The following is an 11,291-nucleotide window of genomic DNA, read 5'->3' on the forward strand; positions in this document are numbered from 1 at the left end:
CTACTCCCGTAAAGATTTACACCCTCGGAAACCCTGTACAGGGTCGCTATGGGTCGGACCCGACTCGATGGCACTTAACAACAAACAACAACAAGTGGAAAGTGGGGGGTGTTTGTGGCTGGCTTGTGTAGTGTGTGTTGGTGTCAAAAGCTCTTCAGGTGATTCTAAAACTCATTTGCTTCCCTGCCTTCACAGGGCCTCTCTTGCCCCCACCAAAGAAAGAAGAAAATGGTTCTCCTCTTTTCACACTTGCCTCTGAATAGCAAGGACCCCTGATGCTTCTGAAAGAGGAGAGTAGAAGAATAAGAGCAAATGGAGTAGGGGGCAGTTATTAGAGCAGAGAGTGCCTGGGATGCTGCCATTTTCCTTCTACTTCAGGATCTGTGGAAATCCTGATGAGTCTAGAAGCAAGTACTGGACAGCAAAAATCAAACTTGCCAATTTCTGAAACTAACTTGACTGTGGTCACTCATTAGACTACTGCATGTTATACTTTGAAAGAGAAAACAGTGCACAGGAAACATTATGCTCATTTTCCCCCTGCAATTTCAACTAATAGGCCCATGGATTAGTCACTTTGCTAATGAGTAGTTTTCGCCTGGATCTCAGTGAACTGGGCCAGAGAGGGGCCCTGCAAACTCTTGGAAAACCTCATGAAAACTTCTGTTCTTGTGGATCCATTAGCAGGGAGGTGCAATGTGCCAGGAACCAGTGTTTATATAGGGCCGCTATATTTAGAAATTTAATTGTTTTTCTAAAATCCGCAAGTGAGAAAAGTTAAGGATTTTATGATAAAATAAAAATAGTACATTCTGTAAAGGTGGCTCTGTAGGATATGTACTGAACTGCGAACCACAAGGTCAATGGTTTGAGCCCACCAGATGCTTTGTGGGAGAAAGACAAGGTTTTCTGCTCCCGTAAAGATTTACAGCCTCGGAAACCTTATACAGGGTGATTATGAGTTGGGACTGACTCCCTCCCCGGTACTGAACAAGAGCAACAACTATGTGTTCTTATTTGTCATTGGCCATCAAGATTTTTGCAGTCAAGGAAGAAAGCAAGTGAAATGCTATTTCACAAGGTCCTCTATACCAGTGGCTTTCAATGAGGCAATTTTGTCCCCCGGGGAACATTTGGCAATGTCTGGAGACATTTTTGGTAGTCACAACTGGGGGAGGGGTGCTACTGGCATCTCCTGGGTGGAGGCCAAGGCTACTGCTAAACATCCCACAATGCAAAGTCCAGTTTCCACCACAAAAACAATCCAGCCCCAAATGTCAATAGTGCTGGAGCTGAGAAACCCTACTCTACATGAATGTTACAACTCCACTAGCAAGGAAACTGGTGTTAAATAATGTTCATAACTGCAATTTAACAACCACACCCCAATTAAGTTAGGTATCCCTGGTTTACTGATATCACAATCAATGACTCATTAAATATTTCTGCCTTAGAGTCTAGGGTGTTTTGAAAATGGCAAGTTCATTATAGTGTGTAAACAATGTTTTTCAAAATAGAAACCAGGCCAGTTAGTCGGATGGAATAAAATATTTTTTGGAACACATGGACTCTTTTTTATATTGCCTTTCTAATCAAACGTATTCTCTCTTCATAATGTAGTTTGTACTAAGGAGATGGTCAGTCCAAAAGAAAGTGGCCTTAGGTTCAAGGTTTGGATCAAAGTATGGCTAGCTAGTATAATTAGCATCTTAACGGTAAGCAACTGCAAAGAAGAGATGAGAATCTTTTGTCTTTTGGGAAGGATTTACCAGACATAAAGGACTCAAATGTCCTGTCTCTTTGCTTCCCCAAATAGTTCTGGCTTGAACATGAGATCCTTAAGGTGTCTTTGAGTAAGGGGGAAAGATCTGTTCTGGGAATTGACTACTGTACCCCTTATGTCCCATCAAAGTTTAGGGTTTGCTGGTGGCAGAAGAGGCCAAGAGTTTGTCACTAAGGGACACAAAGTGCTTGTAAAAAAATCCCGTTTGTTAAACTTTACTCTGTGCTAGAGAAACAAATTCAAGAGGAACTGAAGAGCTATTAAAGAACCTAAAAGCCTTTTATGGCAAAGAAAAATCAGTCTGGTATGAAAATTAATGAAGATGCTGGAAAGGAATAGATGAAAACTTTGGAAGGATGGAGATAGAAAAACTATTTTAAGATCAGTCTCCAGGAAGATGGAGAAAACAAATGTGGCCAGGTAGAAGGAAATGCCAAAATTTCCAAATTAATTATCCAAACGAAGGACTACATTTCTTGGAAAAACTGACCCTCTGCAAATCTGCAACTCCAAATACCATTCTTCTGAGTCTATTTAGAAGAATCGCCTTAAGGACTTGACAATTCAGGAGTCTGAAGAGTGCTTGAGAGTTTGCTGAATTTTCTGCTCCTCTCTAAGCAAACATTCCTAGAAGTAGAAATTGGTCTGTTTAGGCTGACAGCATGAAAATGAAGAGCTCAGATAGACCCAACCTGCAGGGATTTAACCAGGTTGTCCAAGTAATGGATAAATAATAGATGAAACATGCTGCCAAAGTTGTGCAACTGGGCTTTTGTGGAATAGCCAAGGCCGGCTCCCTGCCGGGTGAGGGTGTGAAGGACTGACTGCTGTGCTGAGCTTTTACTATCCAGCCCACTGGAAGTGGGATCTCCCACTGATACTTGAAGAACCTTCTCATTTCTGAGCCATTGAGGTGCCATAAGACTATGATGGTGAATGGTCAACTGGCATAACATAGTCCACGAAGGCAACATTCTACATATTACTTTAGAGAATAGCTCGTGAGTGGTCATCTAAGGTGCAGCTATTGGTCTCTCCCTGTGCGGAGGAAAGAAGAGTGATGAAAATTGAAGATGCTTGGAACCAATTAGTCTGGTAGACTAATGAGACACATGAACCTCAGTCTCCATGACCCTGAGATGAGAAGAACTAGATGGTGCCTGGCTACCACTACCAACTGCTCTGAAAGAGATCACATTAGAAAGTCCTGGATAGAGTGGGAGAAAATGGGGAACAAAACCTCAAAACTATAAAATAAAGACCAGGCTTATTTATCAGAAAGAGACTGGAGAACCTGGAACTATGGCTCTTGATCACCCTTCAGATCTGGAACTGAACTGACCCTTGTGGGTCAATTTTCAGTCAAGCAATAGTACCTAGATATATAGGGGGGGGGGGCAGTAACACTAGTGAGGTGTGCGCACCATAGAACGGTCAACCATTCAAGATCAAAGGGGCAGCATTTACCTAGGGACAAAATTCAGAAGGGTTGGGAAAGAAGGGGGAATGGACACAAGAATCACAGGGAGGAAGCGTGATAACTGATGGTACATTGAAGGCATTGCACTCATTGAAATGAAATGAAGCGTATTACTTATTGAATGTAAAACTGATGATCTGTTCTGTAAACCTTCGCTCAATTCACAGTAAAAAGTTTAAAAAAAGAATATGATGGTAAACTGGGGTCAGCAAAACCAATAACACCGGACAAGAAGTAACTGAAAATGTTAATCATCTATGTTAAGGGGTCCACATTTTGAGGACAAACTCTGCCTAATCAATAAGATAATAGCAAAAGGTAGGGACTAAAATAGTGGAAAGTATTAGGGTAGTATTTAAAAGCTATGGAGTAAATCAAGAAGAAGACAAAATTAACTAGGTAGAAACAATTCCAAAAGGCAAAAAAGTAAAGATAGTCATGCCCAAAATGAATAAATCTAATAACAATAGTATCGACCATTTATCCACCTTTTACTATGAGCCAGAGATCATTACATTGCTTGTATTAACATGACCATATTTAATCTTTTTAAAGTAGATACCATTACTTCTATTTTGTAGTTGAGAACCTCAGATGCAAAGACTATAATCAACATACCCAAGTTCCCCTCATTACAAAGCAGTAGAGCTGGGATTTGAACCCGTGTCTGTTGGACTCCAAAGTCCAAGCTATTAAACACTATTTTTTACTGGCATAAACTTTCTGTCTCTGTGGTGGAATAGCAAGATGCCCCAGGGGGCAGGAGAAGTTTCATCACTTGGGTTTTAGACAGAACAAAATATTAGTATGTGTGTCATAGGAAGTAATCTCTAATGACTCAGGGGTGGGTTAAAATAATATCTGGAACTTCCATTTCTGAATGTTAAGGACTCTTAATCAACAGCACTAGTACACATGAGTGCAGCCCATCACTGTTTTCCCAGTACCCTCACCACCCTTTCTCTGACTCCTCATTAGGCTAATCACATATTACTATCCCCTTCTTAAAGAACCCTATGGCCAGTCCCATCAGAAATGAAGCATTGCCAAGTTACTTATCATTAAAAATATTTGGGAGGAGGGGGAAATGTGATTCCAAAAAAGTTGCTTATTTCTGCCCTGAGCAGTTCATAATTTATTTCCATAACAGTGTGATTGCTTCCTTTTCAACAAGGCTTTGAGTCACTCAGTGGAATGTATTCCATTACAAGTTTGCTGGCTTCAGGCTTTATGTAGAACCAGTTGGTTGCCATGACAACCAGGACTAACAAAACACAAATCATGAACTCTTTCAATACCGGTCACTAACTTGCTTTCCAACAGTTCACCTCAGAACTGTGGGAGCTGATGGTGGTTCTGAGGTAGTATGAATTCATATCCTCATTAATTCTAGGTGCTTCCTTGTTTCAGTTTGAATATTATCTCAAGGTATATGCTTTGGGACCAAGGGAAACTTGGACATAAGGCTTTTTATCTCTGTGGCTAAAGAGGGTTTAGAAAGCACTATCTTCAGTCATGTTACCGGACTCTAAAAACTTTCATTTCTTACACCAAATACATTTTAACTCTGGTTGAGGCAAATCAAAAGGTGATACCCTGAATTTTAGGCATGCTATAGTACAACCCCTACAGGATTTATTTCTGAAGTACTTAACTTTCATCAGAAGATGCTTATTCACAACATCAAAGGGACCATAGGTGTGAATGTTGAAAAATAAAAGAATTTCTAAGACACCATGAAGTTTCACTGGTTATGGCTAAAAGGGAAGTTGGAGGGAAGAAGGGTGGGAAACTTGAATTTGAAATGCTTTCTCTAAATTGTGGTGAACATCTATTTTTCTTTGCTTAATATCCATCGCTGGACCTTATGATACAATCTGACTTTCCTTGGGTAACCACTCTCCAACCCTACCTTCACTGATGTAATAAAGGTACAGCTGATCCCACTCCAATTCCAGGGATGGACATATGCCACAAACCTGGCCAATCAGAGCATTGCACCCTTCTGGACATGGTGACTGGTTCAAGGAAGGGCACGTGACCAAAGCCAGGTCCATTTGAGCCAATACAACTGAATTTCATGATTTTTGTTGGAGCTCCTGAGACAGAGGATGTTCTTCTACTAGAGTCCCTGAAGAATCTGAAAGCCTGGAGCTACTGGTAGCCATCTTGCTACCTGGAGAAGAGAGCCTGGCTTAAGAATGGAGCCTGCTTAGAGGGAAAACAGAGAGGAGCTGTGGCAAGAACAAAATCCAGTTGTGATGACATTGTTTGAGCCTTTAGATCCAGCCATGCCGGAAGTTGGCCTCTGGATGTTTCAGTTATTTGACCAAGTATATTCCTTTTCTCCTTAAGTTCAGTTTGAACTGTATTTGTTATTGGCAACCAAGACAGTTCTGAGATTTTGCATACACATATGCAACAATTACATCTAAAAAGTAGAAGAGATCTTCAGAGATCCTGTTTCAGAGAGCAGATAATTACAGTTTTCAATAACTATTAATTCCCGCGTAATCAATCCCTTAGAGGAAGTTTATTTGCTTGAATGTTTTAGAGATCTCCCCTTATAATTTTATTTATGATTTTAATTTGTGCTCTTGAGAAATAGTTTGCTCACAAAAGAGAAATTTGAGCTTCCATCTTAACTAAAACACATCAACAGGATTTCATTGTCAAAGGTTCGTGGGGTCTTTCCCAGCCCGATGAATAAGTGGACATGTTGATATCATGGGCAATTCTGAACTTCCAAAAGAAACACTGAAAACACCATATTTTATTCTTCAGCTTCAGACTTTGATCCATAAGTCATTGCATAGCTTTCTAAAAAGTTTTACATCTTTAGACTCAGCCTAAATAAGACCTTAGTAACAATATGATTATTATATTGCTTTTCTTTAAACATCTCCAGGAACTTTACCAATTGTCCTATTCATTACTATCCATCTTTAAGGGTTAATTTATCTACTTTACTAAATTCTCAGAAATATGAATAAGATGCTACATACTATATTCTTGCAGGAGCTCTCAACCCTAGCTATGCATCAGAATCACCTGAGGAGCTTTTTCAACTGTCATGGCCCCATTTTAGACCAACTGAATTAGAATTTTTGGAGTGGGGTCCTGGCATTGGTGTTTTTAAAAGCCCCCCCCCCGCCCAGGTGATACTAATGACTGGCCCAGGCTGAGGACAACGGCATTATTGACTAGAACTTATGATTGGTTTAGTAAGGAATTCTATAATAGGGAATCCTTTAAAAACCTCCTTAATTTACCAAGATAGAATTTCCCCCAAAGATTTATGTATACATGTGTATGTGTATAATTGAAGAGCTCAGTTTAGATATATTGAGGTACCTCTCACCAAGCCTGATCCCTCAATGATTCCTTTTCAAAGAATGTGCAAGAAGCTGGTTGTTATCGTTTACCACATTGTTCTTCCCTCTTCAAAGTGAACTATCTCCATAATATCCTTTAACTTTGCCTATTTGAAAATTTTCACATAGTTCTGCAATTATTTCTTTGCTAAGTTTGTCCAAGTCAAATACTTAATTACTCGTTTCCCAACTCTTTGTGTTTTACTTAGAGGAAGACTTCCTGATAATTGTCTTTGATGATATTACTGTCTTCTCAGTTTTAAATAGTACCATAAGGCCTAATTAAGACCCAAAGGAATGTTTGGTGAGAAAGAGAAAGAAGAAGAGCTTGAGGATGGCAGGATGAAGACAACTCACAGAATCTTTCCCCCTTAGAACACATAGAGGAATAAAAAACAAAAACAAAAACATTTACTGATACTCACCACAGAAGAAAAGAAGCATGATCTCATTAAAAAAAACAAAAACAAAAACAAAAACAATGGTGTGCACACATAGAAACTGTTGAATTGGTGTATGGTTTGCTGTGTCTTTTCTTAACAACAATAGAAATAAGATACAGATTAAAAAAAAAACAAACCAAAATACATGTGCCACTGTTCTTAATTTCACCCCTATATTCTATCAAGGGTCACCTAAAGTGGCACTGGAGGGGAAAAAATGAGTCAACAATGTTCCAAATTATCAGTAACTTTCAATTTCAACCCAGATGTGATTAACTGGATGAAATAAAACTAATATTTAAGGGTTCAGGTTATGATGACTTAAAAATGTTTGAAAAGAAAGGTTGCAGGAAAAAGCTCAATATATAAAAATTGTTTTATTTCTAAGTTCTTGCAATGAACAATCTAGAAATGAAATTATGAAAACAATACCAATTACAATGGCATCCAAACTAATAAAATATGTAGGAATAAATTTAACAAAAGGATTACAAAACATATGCTGAGAACTACAAAATGTTCTAAGAAATTAAAGAAGGTTTAAATAAATAGAAAGACATCCATGTCTAAGGTTGGAAAAACTATTATTGTTAAGATGGCACTACTCCCCAAATTGATCTACAAATTCCATATAATCCCTATCAAAAGCCTAGCAGGTTTCTTTGCAGAAATAGATAAGCTGATTCTAAAATTCATGTGGAAATTCAAGGAACACAGAATAATCCAAACAAAGTTTTAGGACTCACACTTCCCAGTTTCAATACTGACCCCAAAGCTACAGTAATCAAGATAGTATGAGACTAGCAAAATGATAGACATATTGATAAGTAGAATAAAACTGAGAATCCAGAAATAAAACTTCACATTTATAGTGACTCGATTTTCAACAAGGATGCCAAGAAAATTCAGTGGGGAAAGAATAGTTTGTTTGTTTGTTTTAAATGTTTTATTGTGAATTATGTAATAGTTTACATGGGAGAACATTCGCTTTACATCCTATTGTTTCACTACCATGACCTCAATGCCCTCCATGCATCATCAACCAACCAAAGGGTATGCCCTGAAAGCCTGCCTCCCGGGCATCAGAACACAGCCCCTCTCCCTCTCTCGGTCTAGAGTCCCCGACCGCTCCATCTCTCCACATCATCGTCTCTGCCTCCATCTCTGGTGTCACTGCTTCTCTGGGTAGGGTCTCACACTCTGCTCTTCTCCCTTGATGGTTCCAGGGACCTCCACTTCTAGATTGCAAAGTCAATTACTCCTCTCTTTTTGCTACAAAACATCCACCTTTACATTTGCAACCTTTGCAGTCAGTCCTGATAACAATTATTCACCATTGTACCACAAGGGACCTATCCCCATCTCCTTTCATTAGCCCCGCCTAGACAGATTGGGTACTATTCAGTGGAGATTCTACCTTTCTCCATGCCTTCTGGATCTAGGCTCCCTCTTGAAAGCTTGTAAGCCAGTCACTTCTTGCCTTTGAAGTCCCCCCCCCCCATTTTGGGTAGCCAATGTCCAAGTTGCCCATCCCTGTCTACTCTGTGTATAGAGGGGGTGGGAATGATCCTCGCTGTAAAGATCTGTTCCCTCTTTTGAGCTGCTGCATCCATTGCTGTAGGTCAAGTTCATCAAATTGTATCAGATTACTGAAAGAATAGTTTTTGTTTTCTTGTATATGGTATGGTGACATTGGATACTCACATGCAAAAGAACAAAGTAGGGCCTTTTCTTCACACACCACATATAAGAATTAACTCAAAACATATCTGAAACCTAAATGTAAAAGATACAATGATAAAACTCCTAGAAGAAAACAGACTTAAACCTCCATGACCTTGGATTAGATAGGATACCAAAAGTACAAACAACGAAAGAAAAATTAGATGAATTAGACTCCATCAACATTTAAAAGATTTGAACTCCAAAGGACACCATCAAGAAAGTGACAAGACAACATATAAAATGGGAGAAAATCTTTGCAATTCATATAAGAGACTTGTATATAGAATATATGGTGTTGTTGTTAAGTGCCGTCAAGTTGGTTCCGATCATAACAACTCTGAATAGAGTTCTCGAGGAGCAGCTGGTGAACTTGAATTGCCAACCTTGCAGTTCAAACTGACCTTGTGGTCAAATGCTTATCCTATGGCACTACACCAGGACTCCTTTATATAAGTTATATAAAGAACTCCTATAAGTCAAAAAGACACCCCCCCCCAAAAAAAAATCTAGTTTTAAAATGGGCAAAGACTTGAATGTATATTTTCCAAACAAGATAGACAAATGGTCAATGATCACATGGGAAGATGCTCAACATGATTAGCTATACCATATTAAACCAAGTAGAACTTCTGGTGTGGTGCTGTAGGATCAGCATTGGACTAAAACCCACAAGATTGGCAGTTAAACCTACCAGCTGCTCCTCAGAAACCCTATACAGGATTGCTATGAATTGGCACCAACTCACCGGCACTTAACAACAACAGAAGATATAAGACTCCTGGATAAGTGACTCTGTAGGATAAGTACTGGACTGCGAATCCCAAGGTCAGCAGTTCAAACCTACCAGACTAGCTGCACCTCAGGAAGCCGGCACAGGGTCACTATGAGTCAGAATCAACTCAATGGCACTCAACAATGACAACAAGACAGATATAAAGAGCCCTGGTGGCACAATGGTTAAGCACTCAGCTGCTAACCCAAAGATTGACATAACCCAATCAGTGGCTCCAAAGGAGAAACACCTGATTATCTGCTCCATAAAGATTGCAGCTTAGAAAACCCCTATGGGACAGTTCTGCTCTATCACGAGGTGTCACTATGCTATGAGTTGAAATTGACTCGATAGCACCTAACAACAAAAAAGAATAGCTAGAATTAAAAAGTCAGATCATAGCAAGGGTTGTGAGGATGTGGAAAAATTGGAATCCTCATACATTGTTAGTGGGAATGTAAAATGGTGCAACCACTTTGAAAAACCTGTTTGGCAGTTCCTTAAAATCTTACACACAAAGTGACCATATGACCCAGCAATTCTACTCCTAGAGTAGAAATAAAAATATATATCCACATAAAAGTTTTGTTATACCATTATTCATTCAAAATAGCTCAAGGGTGGAATGAATCCAAATGGTCATCAGCTAATGATTGGATTAATAAAATGTGTTATAGCCATTGTTTTTCTTGTTATTATTATGTGCTGTCGAGTTGGTTCTGACTCATAGTGACCCAATGTACAGCAGAATAAAACTATGCCTGGTCCTGCACCATGCTGACAATTTCTGCTATATTTGAGCCCATTGTTGCTGTCACTGGGCTAATCCGTCTCAGAGGTCTTCCTCTTTTTCGCTGACCTTCAACTTAACCAAGCATTGTGTCCTTCTCCAGGAACCAGTCCCCCTGACAACACGTCCAAAGTACATAAGATGAAGTCTCACCATCCTGGCTTCTAAGGAGTGTTCTGGCTGTACTTCTTCCAACGCAGGTTTGTTTGTTCTTTTGGCAGTCCACTGTACTTTCAATATTCTTTTCCAACACCATAATTCAAATGCATTGATTCTTCTATGGTCTTCTTTATTCATTGTGCATCTTTCATATGCATATGAGGAGATTGAAAATACCATGGATTGGGTAAAGCGCACCTTAGTTCACAAAGTGGCATCTTTGCTCTGTAAACACATTGGTTTTGTGCAGTAGATTTGCCTAGTGCAATACTTTGTTTGATTTCCTGACTGCGCTTCCGTGAGTGCTGATTGTGGATTCAAGCAAAATGAAGTCTTTGAAAACTTCAATCTTTTCTACATTTATCACTAATGACCGAAGACCAGAAGAGTTGTGGAATGACATCAAGAACATCATACAGGAAAAAAGAAAAAGGTCATTAAGAAGAAAAGAAAGAAAGAAAAAGAGCAAAATGGATGTCAGAAGAGGTTCTGAAACTTGCTCTCCAGTGTAGAGATGCTAAAGCAAATGGAAGAAATGAGAAAGTAAAAGAGTTGAACAGGTTTCAAAGATCAGCTTGAGAAGATGAAGTCAAATTTTATAATATAATGTACAAAGACCTGGAGTTGAAAACCAAAAGGGAAGAACACGTTCAGCTGAAATAACTAAAGGAAAAAAAATCAAGCCTTGACTTTCAACACTGAAGGATTCTATGGGCAAAATATTGAATGATGCAGAAAGAATCAAAAGAAAATGGAAGGAATACA

Source organism: Chrysochloris asiatica, unplaced genomic scaffold (genome assembly GCF_000296735.1).
Source record: "Chrysochloris asiatica unplaced genomic scaffold, ChrAsi1.0 scaffold00018, whole genome shotgun sequence".
Classification (NCBI taxonomy): domain Eukaryota; kingdom Metazoa; phylum Chordata; class Mammalia; order Afrosoricida; family Chrysochloridae; genus Chrysochloris; species Chrysochloris asiatica.